This window comes from Camelus dromedarius, chromosome 23, assembly GCF_036321535.1.
Source record: "Camelus dromedarius isolate mCamDro1 chromosome 23, mCamDro1.pat, whole genome shotgun sequence".
Lineage (NCBI taxonomy): Eukaryota > Metazoa > Chordata > Mammalia > Artiodactyla > Camelidae > Camelus > Camelus dromedarius.
This window is the reverse complement of record NC_087458.1, coordinates 1,893,447-1,903,349: the sequence shown is the minus strand read 5'-3', so window position 1 is coordinate 1,903,349 and position 9,903 is coordinate 1,893,447.

Sequence of the window (9,903 nt, the reverse complement as noted above, 5' to 3'; positions counted from 1 at the left end):
GTCGTTCCTTTTGTAGCATGAAGTTGGGGGCAGGACTTTGAGAAACACCAAGAAGGCTGATGGTGCAGCCCAGAAGGCTCCCTGGCCCCCTAGGAGTGGTCCTTAATGGGGGTCCTCAGAGTGGGGGTCCCTGCCCGGCCCCGGCACTACACCTCTACCTGGGACCATTGCAGAGCCCTGTAGGCTGCTCCTCACCTCGACATGCAGCTGGCCTGTGGGAGGGCCTTCTGAGCACTCAGGTGGGCCCTTGGGTGAGAACGGGCTCGAGGGGAGGGAGGGTGTCTTACAGGGTGCAGTGTATGACTTCTTTATGTCAGTTTTTTATTGTGGGAGAATCTATGTAACAGGAAGTTTACCATTTTAGCCATTTTTAAGTGTACAACTCTGTGACATTAAGTATTTTCACGGTGCACAGATCACTATCCATCTCCAGAACCTTCTCATCGTCCCAAACTGAGAACTCCGTACCTGTTACACAGTAACTGCCCGTGCTTCCTTCCCCAGCCCTGGTAACCACTCTTCCCCTCTCCGTCCCTGTGAATTCGATGACTCTGGGGAGTTGTACTGTGTGTGGCCTCGTGTGTGGCCTCGTGTATGACCTCGTGTGTGACTTACTCCACGCAACTTGACCTCAGGGTTTGTTCATGTTGTAGCATATGTGTCAGAATTTCCTCCCTCCTTTTTCAAGGTTGAATAGTTTTCCGTTGTATGCATATGCCTCATTCTGTTTACCCCTCTGTCCACTGATGGACATTTGGGCTGTTTCCTTTGGCTACTGAGAATAGTGCTGATATGAACACGAGAATACAGATAACTGTTTGAGTCTCAACTTTGAGTTCTTTTGGGTCTATACCTAGAAGTGGGAAAACTTTCTTTCCTTTCAAACAAACCTGTGCTTTTAATCAGAGACGAATATGTGGTTTTCTCTTTCCCTTAGACTGAAAACAGGGGTCAGAGACCTGGGGTGGGAGGGGGACTGGCTCCTTTCACTTTCAAATCTAATAAACACCACACTGCAGCGTCTCTGTTTCCCACTTCTGAACATGCTCTAGGTTGGGAGGTCTGATGCCCTAGGGAAGCAGTGATTCCAGCAGGAGACACAACAGTGGCTCCAGGGGACTGGAGATTGAGTCCCCCGAGATGGGGAGGGGCTCCTCATGCCTCAGACCAGCAGAGGTAGGGCTCCTCGTCCTGTGGGATGAGTGGTCCTGACTTTAAACGGGAGACGGCTTTGTGTTTCACAGCTGGCTCGAGGAAGGCTGTGTCTGGAACCCTGGGGATGCTCTTGGGGGCCTCTTAGAACTTCCAAGTCCAACAGTAAAAGTTAACAGAAAACAATAGGACCACCAAGCGTTCAGATCCTATGTGAACGAAGGTCGCTCCAAGAGGTGAAGAACTTCAGCCCACTGAGGCCTGGGGAGGGGAAAGGAAATACAGAGTGGGTGGTGGGTGAAGGAGGCGACAAATGCCGGCCGGGGCTCCACGACTGCCCCGGAAGTGAGGGCTGTAGCAGCGATGCCGTTCTTTTTCCCTGCTTGTCGTGTGTGGCCGTGTGCGTACTAACTTTCTCTTTCCTGCCTTCCTGTCCCTTACTATTTTATACAAGTTTGTTGGAGGTTGATTTGCCTTTTTAGTCCCTAGGTGACAGAGTATTCAGATGGCACGGTGACTGAATTTGAGGAGCAAGTCACATGGCTCAGGGATACCCCTCCACACGGACTTCTGGGACTTACTGAGTCCTCATTTTGGGGTGAGGGTCAGAGCGTCTTCCTTTGTATGAAGGATGTCTGCGTCTCGTCTGGTCAGGTCGTAGAGTAGTTTTGATGCTGTCTGGAGGTGCCTAACTGTGCATGATTGCAGAGCAGCCTCTGAGATGGACTGTGCCAGGTGAGTTACTGGCTCTCAGCCTCAAAGCCCCCTTCCGTACTGGCTGACGGGTGCTGGGGCCGGGGTGCTGCACCCCCCGCCTGGGCTTGGCCAGCTGCAGTAGCCTTTGCTCTCGGGGCCCTCAGGGAGCCGGAAGGCTGGAGGAGAAAGGAGCTCTTCCCATCTGCCGCTGCTTCCTGTCTGCCTGCTGCCTGCCTCCTCTCACTTCCTGGGAGCGTCCCCTCAGCACGCCCCTTCACGCCAGCAGCGGCAGCTCCTTCCACAGCAGCCGCGGAGCCTGGCTTTCAGTAGCTCCCGCTCCTGCAGGACCGGCCTAAGCGTGTTTCTTCGAGAAGCCCTGGCACAGGTGCAGAGCTGCGTGCAGCAAGTCCTGGCGTGTGGGGGAGTTTCTGGGGGACCTACAGGCCGTCAGGTGGGGCTGGAAGCCTGAGGTACCCCCGGGCCCCACGGATGTCACAGCACTCTCCGGAAGGGACTGTCACCATGGGAGACATGGTTAATTATTATTTTGAAAAGAACAGTTGAATAAGTTGAACACTGAACACTTATTTTTAATTTACTCTCGAGATTGGTGTCTAAGGGGAAAAGCTGTTACTTAGGAGGAGGTCCGCATGTGCGCTCTTCTCCTTCCCTGTGTGACATGCAGCTGAGTGAGTTCCAGGCCCCGCGCAGCGCCTCACGAGCCTCGCACTTAGCGGTCTCCCACCTGGCAGTCTGTGCCTCCGACCCCCTTCCTCCAGCCCCCTCACCCAACTCTGGTAACCCCCTGCCTCTGGTAACCACAAGTCGCACCTCTTTTTTATGAGCTTGTTTTTGTTTTGTTTTTCAAGTCCACATATAATCGAGATCATACAGTGTTGTCTTCTCTGTCTGACTTACTTTGCTCGCATAATACTTTCAGGTCCAATCATATTGCAAACGGTGGGATTTCTTCATTGTCTACGGCTGAGTAGTATGTATACCACCTACTTCTTTATACGTTCATCTGTCGATGGACACTTAGGTTATTTCCATGTCTTGGCTTCTGTAAACAATGCTGCTTTGAACTGGGGGTGCATGTATCTTTCTGAGTTAGAGATTTCGTTTCTTTTGGATATCTTTCCAGAAGCAGAATTGCTGGGTCACATGGGAGTTCTATTTCTAATTTTTTGAGAATCCTGCATACTGTTTGCCGCAGTGGCTTCACCAGTTTATACTCCCGCCAGCAATGCACAGGGGGCCCTTTTTCCCCTCCCTTCCCGCATTTGTTGTCTTTTTTAATGATGGACATTCTAACAGGGGAGAGGTGATACCTCATTGTGGTTTTAATTTGCATTTCCTTAATGATTAGTAATTTTGAGCATCGTTTCATGTACCCATTGGCCTCTTGTGTATCTTCTTTGGTCCTTGGCTCATTTGAGGTTCGCTGACTTGGGCTCACGTCCTTTATCACCCCTGAGCTGAAGTTCCCGCCCCAGAGATGGGGCTCACGTGCCTTCTAAAGGGCTGTCTTCAGCTTGCAGGCATCTCAAATTGAGCACTTGGGTCTGTGTCTTTGAGAGGGAGACTTAGTATTTCAGTGGGCCGCCTTCGCAGGTCTGCGCAGCAGAGGGGGAGCTGAGGCCTCGTCCGCCCTGTCTGACGGGTGGGGCATACGGAAAGTGGTCCTGGCAGAGTGAGCGGGGCTTTCTCCTGGGCTTCCTTCAGGGTCAGGGCACAGAGGCTGAGGGTGGGCAGCATATGTGTGCGCACACCCTTCCCTGTCTCTGCTTCTCCCACAGGCAGGGCACTTGCAGGGCGGCTCTGGCCAAACCTGTCAAAACCAGGCCATGTCCCCATGTCCCCATGGGCGGCGATATTCTCTCCTCCAGCTGCCCTTTCTCTGTCCTGCAGAATCCTCTGGCCCGTGGGGACATCCTGCTGCGGGTGCCAGCTCTGCAGGCTGGAAACTTCATTTCACTGCCAGGGATGCTTTGTGTGGCCTCTGACTTGGCACAGACCCCAAAAGAAAAATGCAGTTTACAAGGGTGTCGACTTACAATGACCAAGACCCAGGTGCTTCTGGCACTGCTGCTCCCTGGGTTGAAATACCTAAGGGCTTCATCTTTGAAGTAGGCTGGCGAAGAGTGGTGTACCGTCCCCAACTCAGGCTGCCTGGGGCCCAGCTCTGGCTTACTGCCCTATGTGCATTATTTCCTCTTTACAGATGTGAGGTTATTCTCCCATTTTACAAGTTAAGGGATGGGGCACAGAGAGGTTAAGTGACTTGTTTAAGGGCACATGGCCAGTGAAGGCAGGGCTGGGATTTGAATTACAGTTGGCCTCCTCCAGAGCCCACTCAATGCCTCCTGTGTTGATGTTTTGGCTCGAGTACCTTGTACAACTCCTGGCATATAGTAGGTGCTCAGTAAATGTTTATTGAGTAAACAAACATGTCCAAACCCTACGAATGGGTCAATCTCTAAGGGTCTTGCCAGCCGATTTCCTCATCTTCTGCCCTGTAACAGTGATTTCTCCCCACCCGCCAAACCAAAGCAGAAGTCAACAGCAAAACCAGCTACACGCAGCCGTCCACTGCTGTCCGGCCGACCGACAACCTCCTGAGCCTTCCCTTCTGGACCTGCCCTGTGGGCAGCACCTGGTCTCGAGGTGGATGGTAGGAATCCTGTTTCCTCCGTTAAGCACAGTTATGCCAGTGCCAGATTCAGTCTGGCACACGGATGGGGCGTGCATTGTGGATAAGCGACGAAGGCAGGCTTGCCGTCCTTGGGGATCACAGACCCTTCGCAAACCTGGGGCCGCTCTGGCTGCTGCTCTCACAAATGCACACAGCAAGGCCCAGCCCCAGTTACTGCCGGCCTGAGGCAGGTCTGAGGGTGAAGGTGACACTCTTAGTACCTTGTTTTCCCGGGATTGTCCCGGTTTTAGTGCCCAAGCCCTGCATCGCTGCTGTTGTCATTTACCCACCAGTTACTGTGGCAGAAAATAGCTCAAACTGTGCAATTTCTGTGATTTACTGAAAAAAGCTGAAAACAGGACACTTAGAGTGTCCTGACCAAGTCCCAACAGGAGCAGGATATAATCCCCAATTACAGGACAAGTCCACACAGTCAGTCTACACATCCCTGGACCCCTTGGTCCCAGGATAACCAGAAATGCTGCCACCTGACCGAGGAGTGGGTTCACTGCTCGGCATCCCTCCCAAGGGCGCTGGAATCTTACGGAAAATTCGTGGAATGCAAGCCTTCGTCCCAGTCTTTCTCAGCCCAAGCTGCACGTAGGACCCCCTGGGGCACTACAGAAAGGTGCGAGACGTGGGGCTTACCCTAGGTGCAGGGGCAGGGTTTAAACTCTGCCCCAGGGGGTTCAAGTGCAGGTTCAAACCGCTGCATTCATTCCCAAATTGCCTGGAAAACCAGCTGAAAACACAGACCTCTCTGCCCTCTCCCCAGGCTGCAGGATCAGGATCTCCAGGGGGGCGAGGCTGGGGTTAGTTAACAAGTCCTCAGGTGCTCTTGAGGCCGGGCTCAGGGGAGGCTCCCCCTCACCCAGCCTATTAACTAGAGGGGACCCCAACTGCTGAAGTGGCTGAGAGGGGAGGGGTGGGGAGGTCAGTAAATGCGAGGTTCCTCTAGGAACCACCTTCCCTCACAAACACTTGAATCTGACACCTTCACAAAGCTGGGTGTCAAATCCCAAGTGAACACGAGGTGGCGTCCAGTCTCCATGCTTGTCCTGGAGCCCCCAGAGACTAGCTCTGCATTAAAAAAATTTTCCCCTTGTCAAACTTGTGTACTGAAAAGTTGGCAGGAGTTTGTGCAATCTGGATTACAGGGCAGTGACCTGAATTGTCCTTGAGTGTGCGTGACGTCCCCTGAGAAGCCTCGTATTTGATCATGAAAATCCATGGAAATTTTGTATTCTGCTTCATGATATGGCTACATTTGTTTTAATATAGAAATAATGATTTCCACAAATTACGAGTAAAACTGGCCCCCCAGGAAGATACACTGGCTTTTGCAGGCTTCTTGGCACCACACACCTCAGATCTGGGTGATGGGCTGCAGATCTGCCCCCTGACATGCAGTGGGTGGTGGGGAGCGAGACAGACTGTCTCCCCCTTTGTCCGTTTCCTGCTGTGGGAAGGAGAGGACCTCCATCCTCAGGGATCAGGTGACAAGCATTTCCGTCTGCTCTGTAAAGTCCTGTTTACTTCCAAATGTGTCATTATCAAATCGCTCAGGAGCTTTCCCCCTCCATGCTCCGGAGGATGCATGTTATGTAACAGAACCAAAAAACATCTGACAGATGGTGTCGAAGATGCACTTCAGAAATGGGGAGCTAGAAACTTAGGGAGCTGGGAGGCAGTGAGGAGGCAGGGCGGTAGGGAGGGGGAGCCAGGCCCTGAGTCAGGTTCTGGTCGGCTGAGTAGCCTGGCAGAAGGTCCTGGCCTCTTCTTGCCTGTTTTTATGGTGGGAAAGGCTGTCCCTGGGGAGTTGTGAGGCGCCCTGAGCAAATCCTGAACTCTGGCCACACGGAGTAGCCGCCCCCTAAATGCCCCGACTCCCAGCACCCAAGTTGCCACTTTGTCATCCAGAGTCCGCCTGGTGGCTATGTGGCCCTGCGAGGGAAGCACCAGGTTTTATGGGGAAAACAGTTCCCAGAGACCTTTTCAGAGCCTTCGGCTCTCAGCACAGTGTCCTCACCGTGGGGAGCGCAGAGCAGTGCTGAGCTGCTCCAGAGCCAGCGCCCTGCCTGCTCTGCCCGAGAGACACGTTTTCTCAGAGGCCTGACAGCGCGGTGCTTCTGGCCCTGCGCTCGGCCCAGGGCGGTGTGTGAGTGTGTGTGTGTGTGTGTGTGTGGTTAGTGTCTCAAGAGCCACAGGAGTAAACAGGGCATGTTTTCTTGGGGTATCATTTTCACTCAAAGTTTTGGAAAAAGGTCCTTGTTGTTTACAAGTACAACAAACATGGACATACCACAGAGTGGAAGGAGAGGTTCAAGCCCATTTTAGAGCTAAAACACACGATCCTAAAAGGACTCGCGCGGTGGCTGGTTTGAGCTGCCCTTGGAGGAGCTCTCCTCTGCCTAGAGCACCTTGACGAGTAAGTCCGCCAACAGCACCTACTTCTGGAGCGCCTGCTGCGTGCGAGGTGCCGCGGGCCTGGAGGGGCGAGGGGCGGGTGACCGGCTCCTGCGCCTGAGGGCCTTGCGGTCTAGAGAGGGGTCTTGGCTCCATCTCCTGCACTCTCCTCCTCCTCCCCTTCCTCCTCCTCCTCCTCCCCTTCCTCCTCCTCCTCCCCTTCCTCCTCCTCCCCTTCCTCCTCCTCCTCCTCCTCCTCTTCCTCCTCTTCCCCCGCATCACCACTATCTCCAGCTTCAGCATCATCACCGTCCTCATCACCATTATCCCCACTGCCACCGTCTCCTCCTCCTTCACCTTCATAAACTCCAAAACATGTGTGTCTGCTCTGCTCCCTATGGTGACCCTAGTTTCTGGGATATCACCTGGCATGTATTAGGTACTCAATAAATATTTACGGAACGAGGGCCTTGTCATCATGTAGTCACGCTAACAGCTGTGTTATTTGTTATCTCAGGGACTGCTTACTGTAACCCTAGGATAGGGACCCCAGGTGGGGACACTGAGAGGCTGAATGACTTCCAAAGGCTGTACGCCAAGGAGGTGTTAGGGTCAGGATCTGACCCCCAGTCTGTCCACCTTCAGCCCTGGTGGCCTGAGGCTCCTGGCACAGCCGTCAGGTCAGACTCCAGCCCAGAGGGCATGAGCCCTTGGGGATGGCTTTGGTTTAGTTTCTCCTTTGGATACTGAGATGATTCAGTGTTCAGAAACCAGAGAGCACGAGCTGGAGGTGACCACTTGTGTCCAGGAGGTGTGACCAGTAGGGGATTTGGGCATCATGGTCAGTGGCCGCGCTGGCCTCTGGTGCTTCCCAGGTACTCCTGTACATGCCGTGGCCACGCTGGCTGGAGGGGGCGTTGAGGGGCTTTCCCTTTGATCAGGAGCCTGCTGGGGTCACCTGGCAAAACAAGTCACAAGGCTGCCCCAGAGGACTTTCCCAGCCACTGGGGCCACCACTTCCTCAAATCTCCCTGAGGCCCTGCTGGAAAACACCAGGTTGGGATGTTCATGAGTGTGGGAGAACCACTGTGCTGGGGCTGTAGGGGAGACAGGCTGGAGAGGCTGAGGACCCATGTCGGGGCTGGGCGCACTGTTAGGTCATAGCCAGATGGCAGAGTTGGGCGGTGTCCTGTGTTTATCAGAACGAATTATGCCAAACTGGGGGCTTAAAACAATAGGAATTTTCTTCCAGTTCTGGAGTCCAGAAGTCCACACTTGCACACAGGGATGCGTGTACACCTGCGCACGCATGCATGCACGCATGCGCAAACACACGCCCTGAATACTGACAGCTTCATTTAAATCTCTAGACCCCTTCACACCAGAGCTGACCAGGATTCCCAGTTACGTGTTTCCATAAACTCCTTTTCCTTTTGCCCACTGGGGGTGGTGGTGGGCTTCTGTCACCTTCAGTACATTTCATGGGCTTGCCTGGGGGACCGTGCGGATCTGATCCCCTCCATCCCGAGTCGTAGACGGAAAGCTCAGGTTCAGAGAGGTGAGCTGTAGAGCTAAACGCTCTCCCGCCCCTGTGCAGGCACCTTGTTTTATTGTACTTTATTGTGCTTCAAAGATAGTTTTTTTTGTTTTTTTTTTTTACAAATTGAAGGTTTGTGGCAATCCTGCTTCAAGCCAGTCCATTAGTCCATTGGTTCCATTTTTTCAACAGCATTTGCTCACTTTGTGTCCGTGTGTCACATTTTGAGAATTCCCACAATATTTCAAACTTCTTCATTATCATATTTGTTGTGGTGATCTGTGATCAGTGAACTTGGATGTTACTGTTGTAATTGCTTTTTGTCTTGCTTTTTAAATTAAGGTATGCACAGTCTTTAGACATAATACTGTTGCATGCTTAATAGGCTCAGTATGGTGCAAACATAACTCTTACATACACTGAGAAATGAAAAAAATTCATGTGACTCGCTTTATTGTGGTGCTCTGGAACCAAATCTGCAGTATCTCTGAGGTCTGCCCATAAAAGTGTTTTCAACTCGAGGCAATCCCAGGAAAAAACCCTCGGAATCCAGCTGTACCGCAACACCTTTGGCACAAAAGGGAGCCAGTGGGCAGGCGCTGGGATGTGGACCCTTGGGGCCCCGTGTCCTGGCCCCGCGTCCAGGCTTTCCCTCGTTTACTCCACACACCGCCTGTCATCGCCAGGCTTCTGCTCATGGTGACTGAGCTTTGGTCACTGGCCACAAAACCCTCCACGAGTTTTTTGAAATAATATGTAACCAGGCACTGGAGCAGTGGAATGCTGAGCTATTTATGTTGCAAGTGAATTATGTATTTTTGTCCATTTGCAGAGAACAGATCCTTCAGATGTTTACGTAATAATATCCCTGTGAGTCTCAGAATCAGAAAAGCCAATGTTTGTTTCAGATGTCTGAGCAGCCTGAATTTTTCTTTCCTTGGGCTTGAAAAATACAGCAGGTTCCTCAGAGGCCAGGAGGCTGTGTGAGCACGGTCGGTGGTCTCCCTTGGGGTTCTTATAAAGGAGGCAGGGGACCGCCTGGGCAGGCCTGTCGCAGGGGCTGGGTCAGGGGGCCTCCCTGGGAGTCGGAGGAGCTGTGGGCAGCCCCCACCAAAGCCACGACCCCATGGTCACGGAGGGCTTGCTCTGCTCTTGTTCTGTCTGCAGGACGATTCAATCCCGAGGGTCCGTCTTGGGACAAATGGTGGAGCGTCACGTCTGCTGCAAAGACCACCAGCCTTTGCTAGAATTCTTCAGCGTGTTGATGAGTCCGTGTAGTGGGCTTGTTTGCCTTTTGCTTTACAGTGATTATAAAACATTTCAGACCCAGAAATGTGTGTGCAGGACAGCACAGTGAGCCCTGAGGACTTGTCACGTGGTGTGAGCCAGTGTCACCGGGGACCCCTCCTCAGCCGCC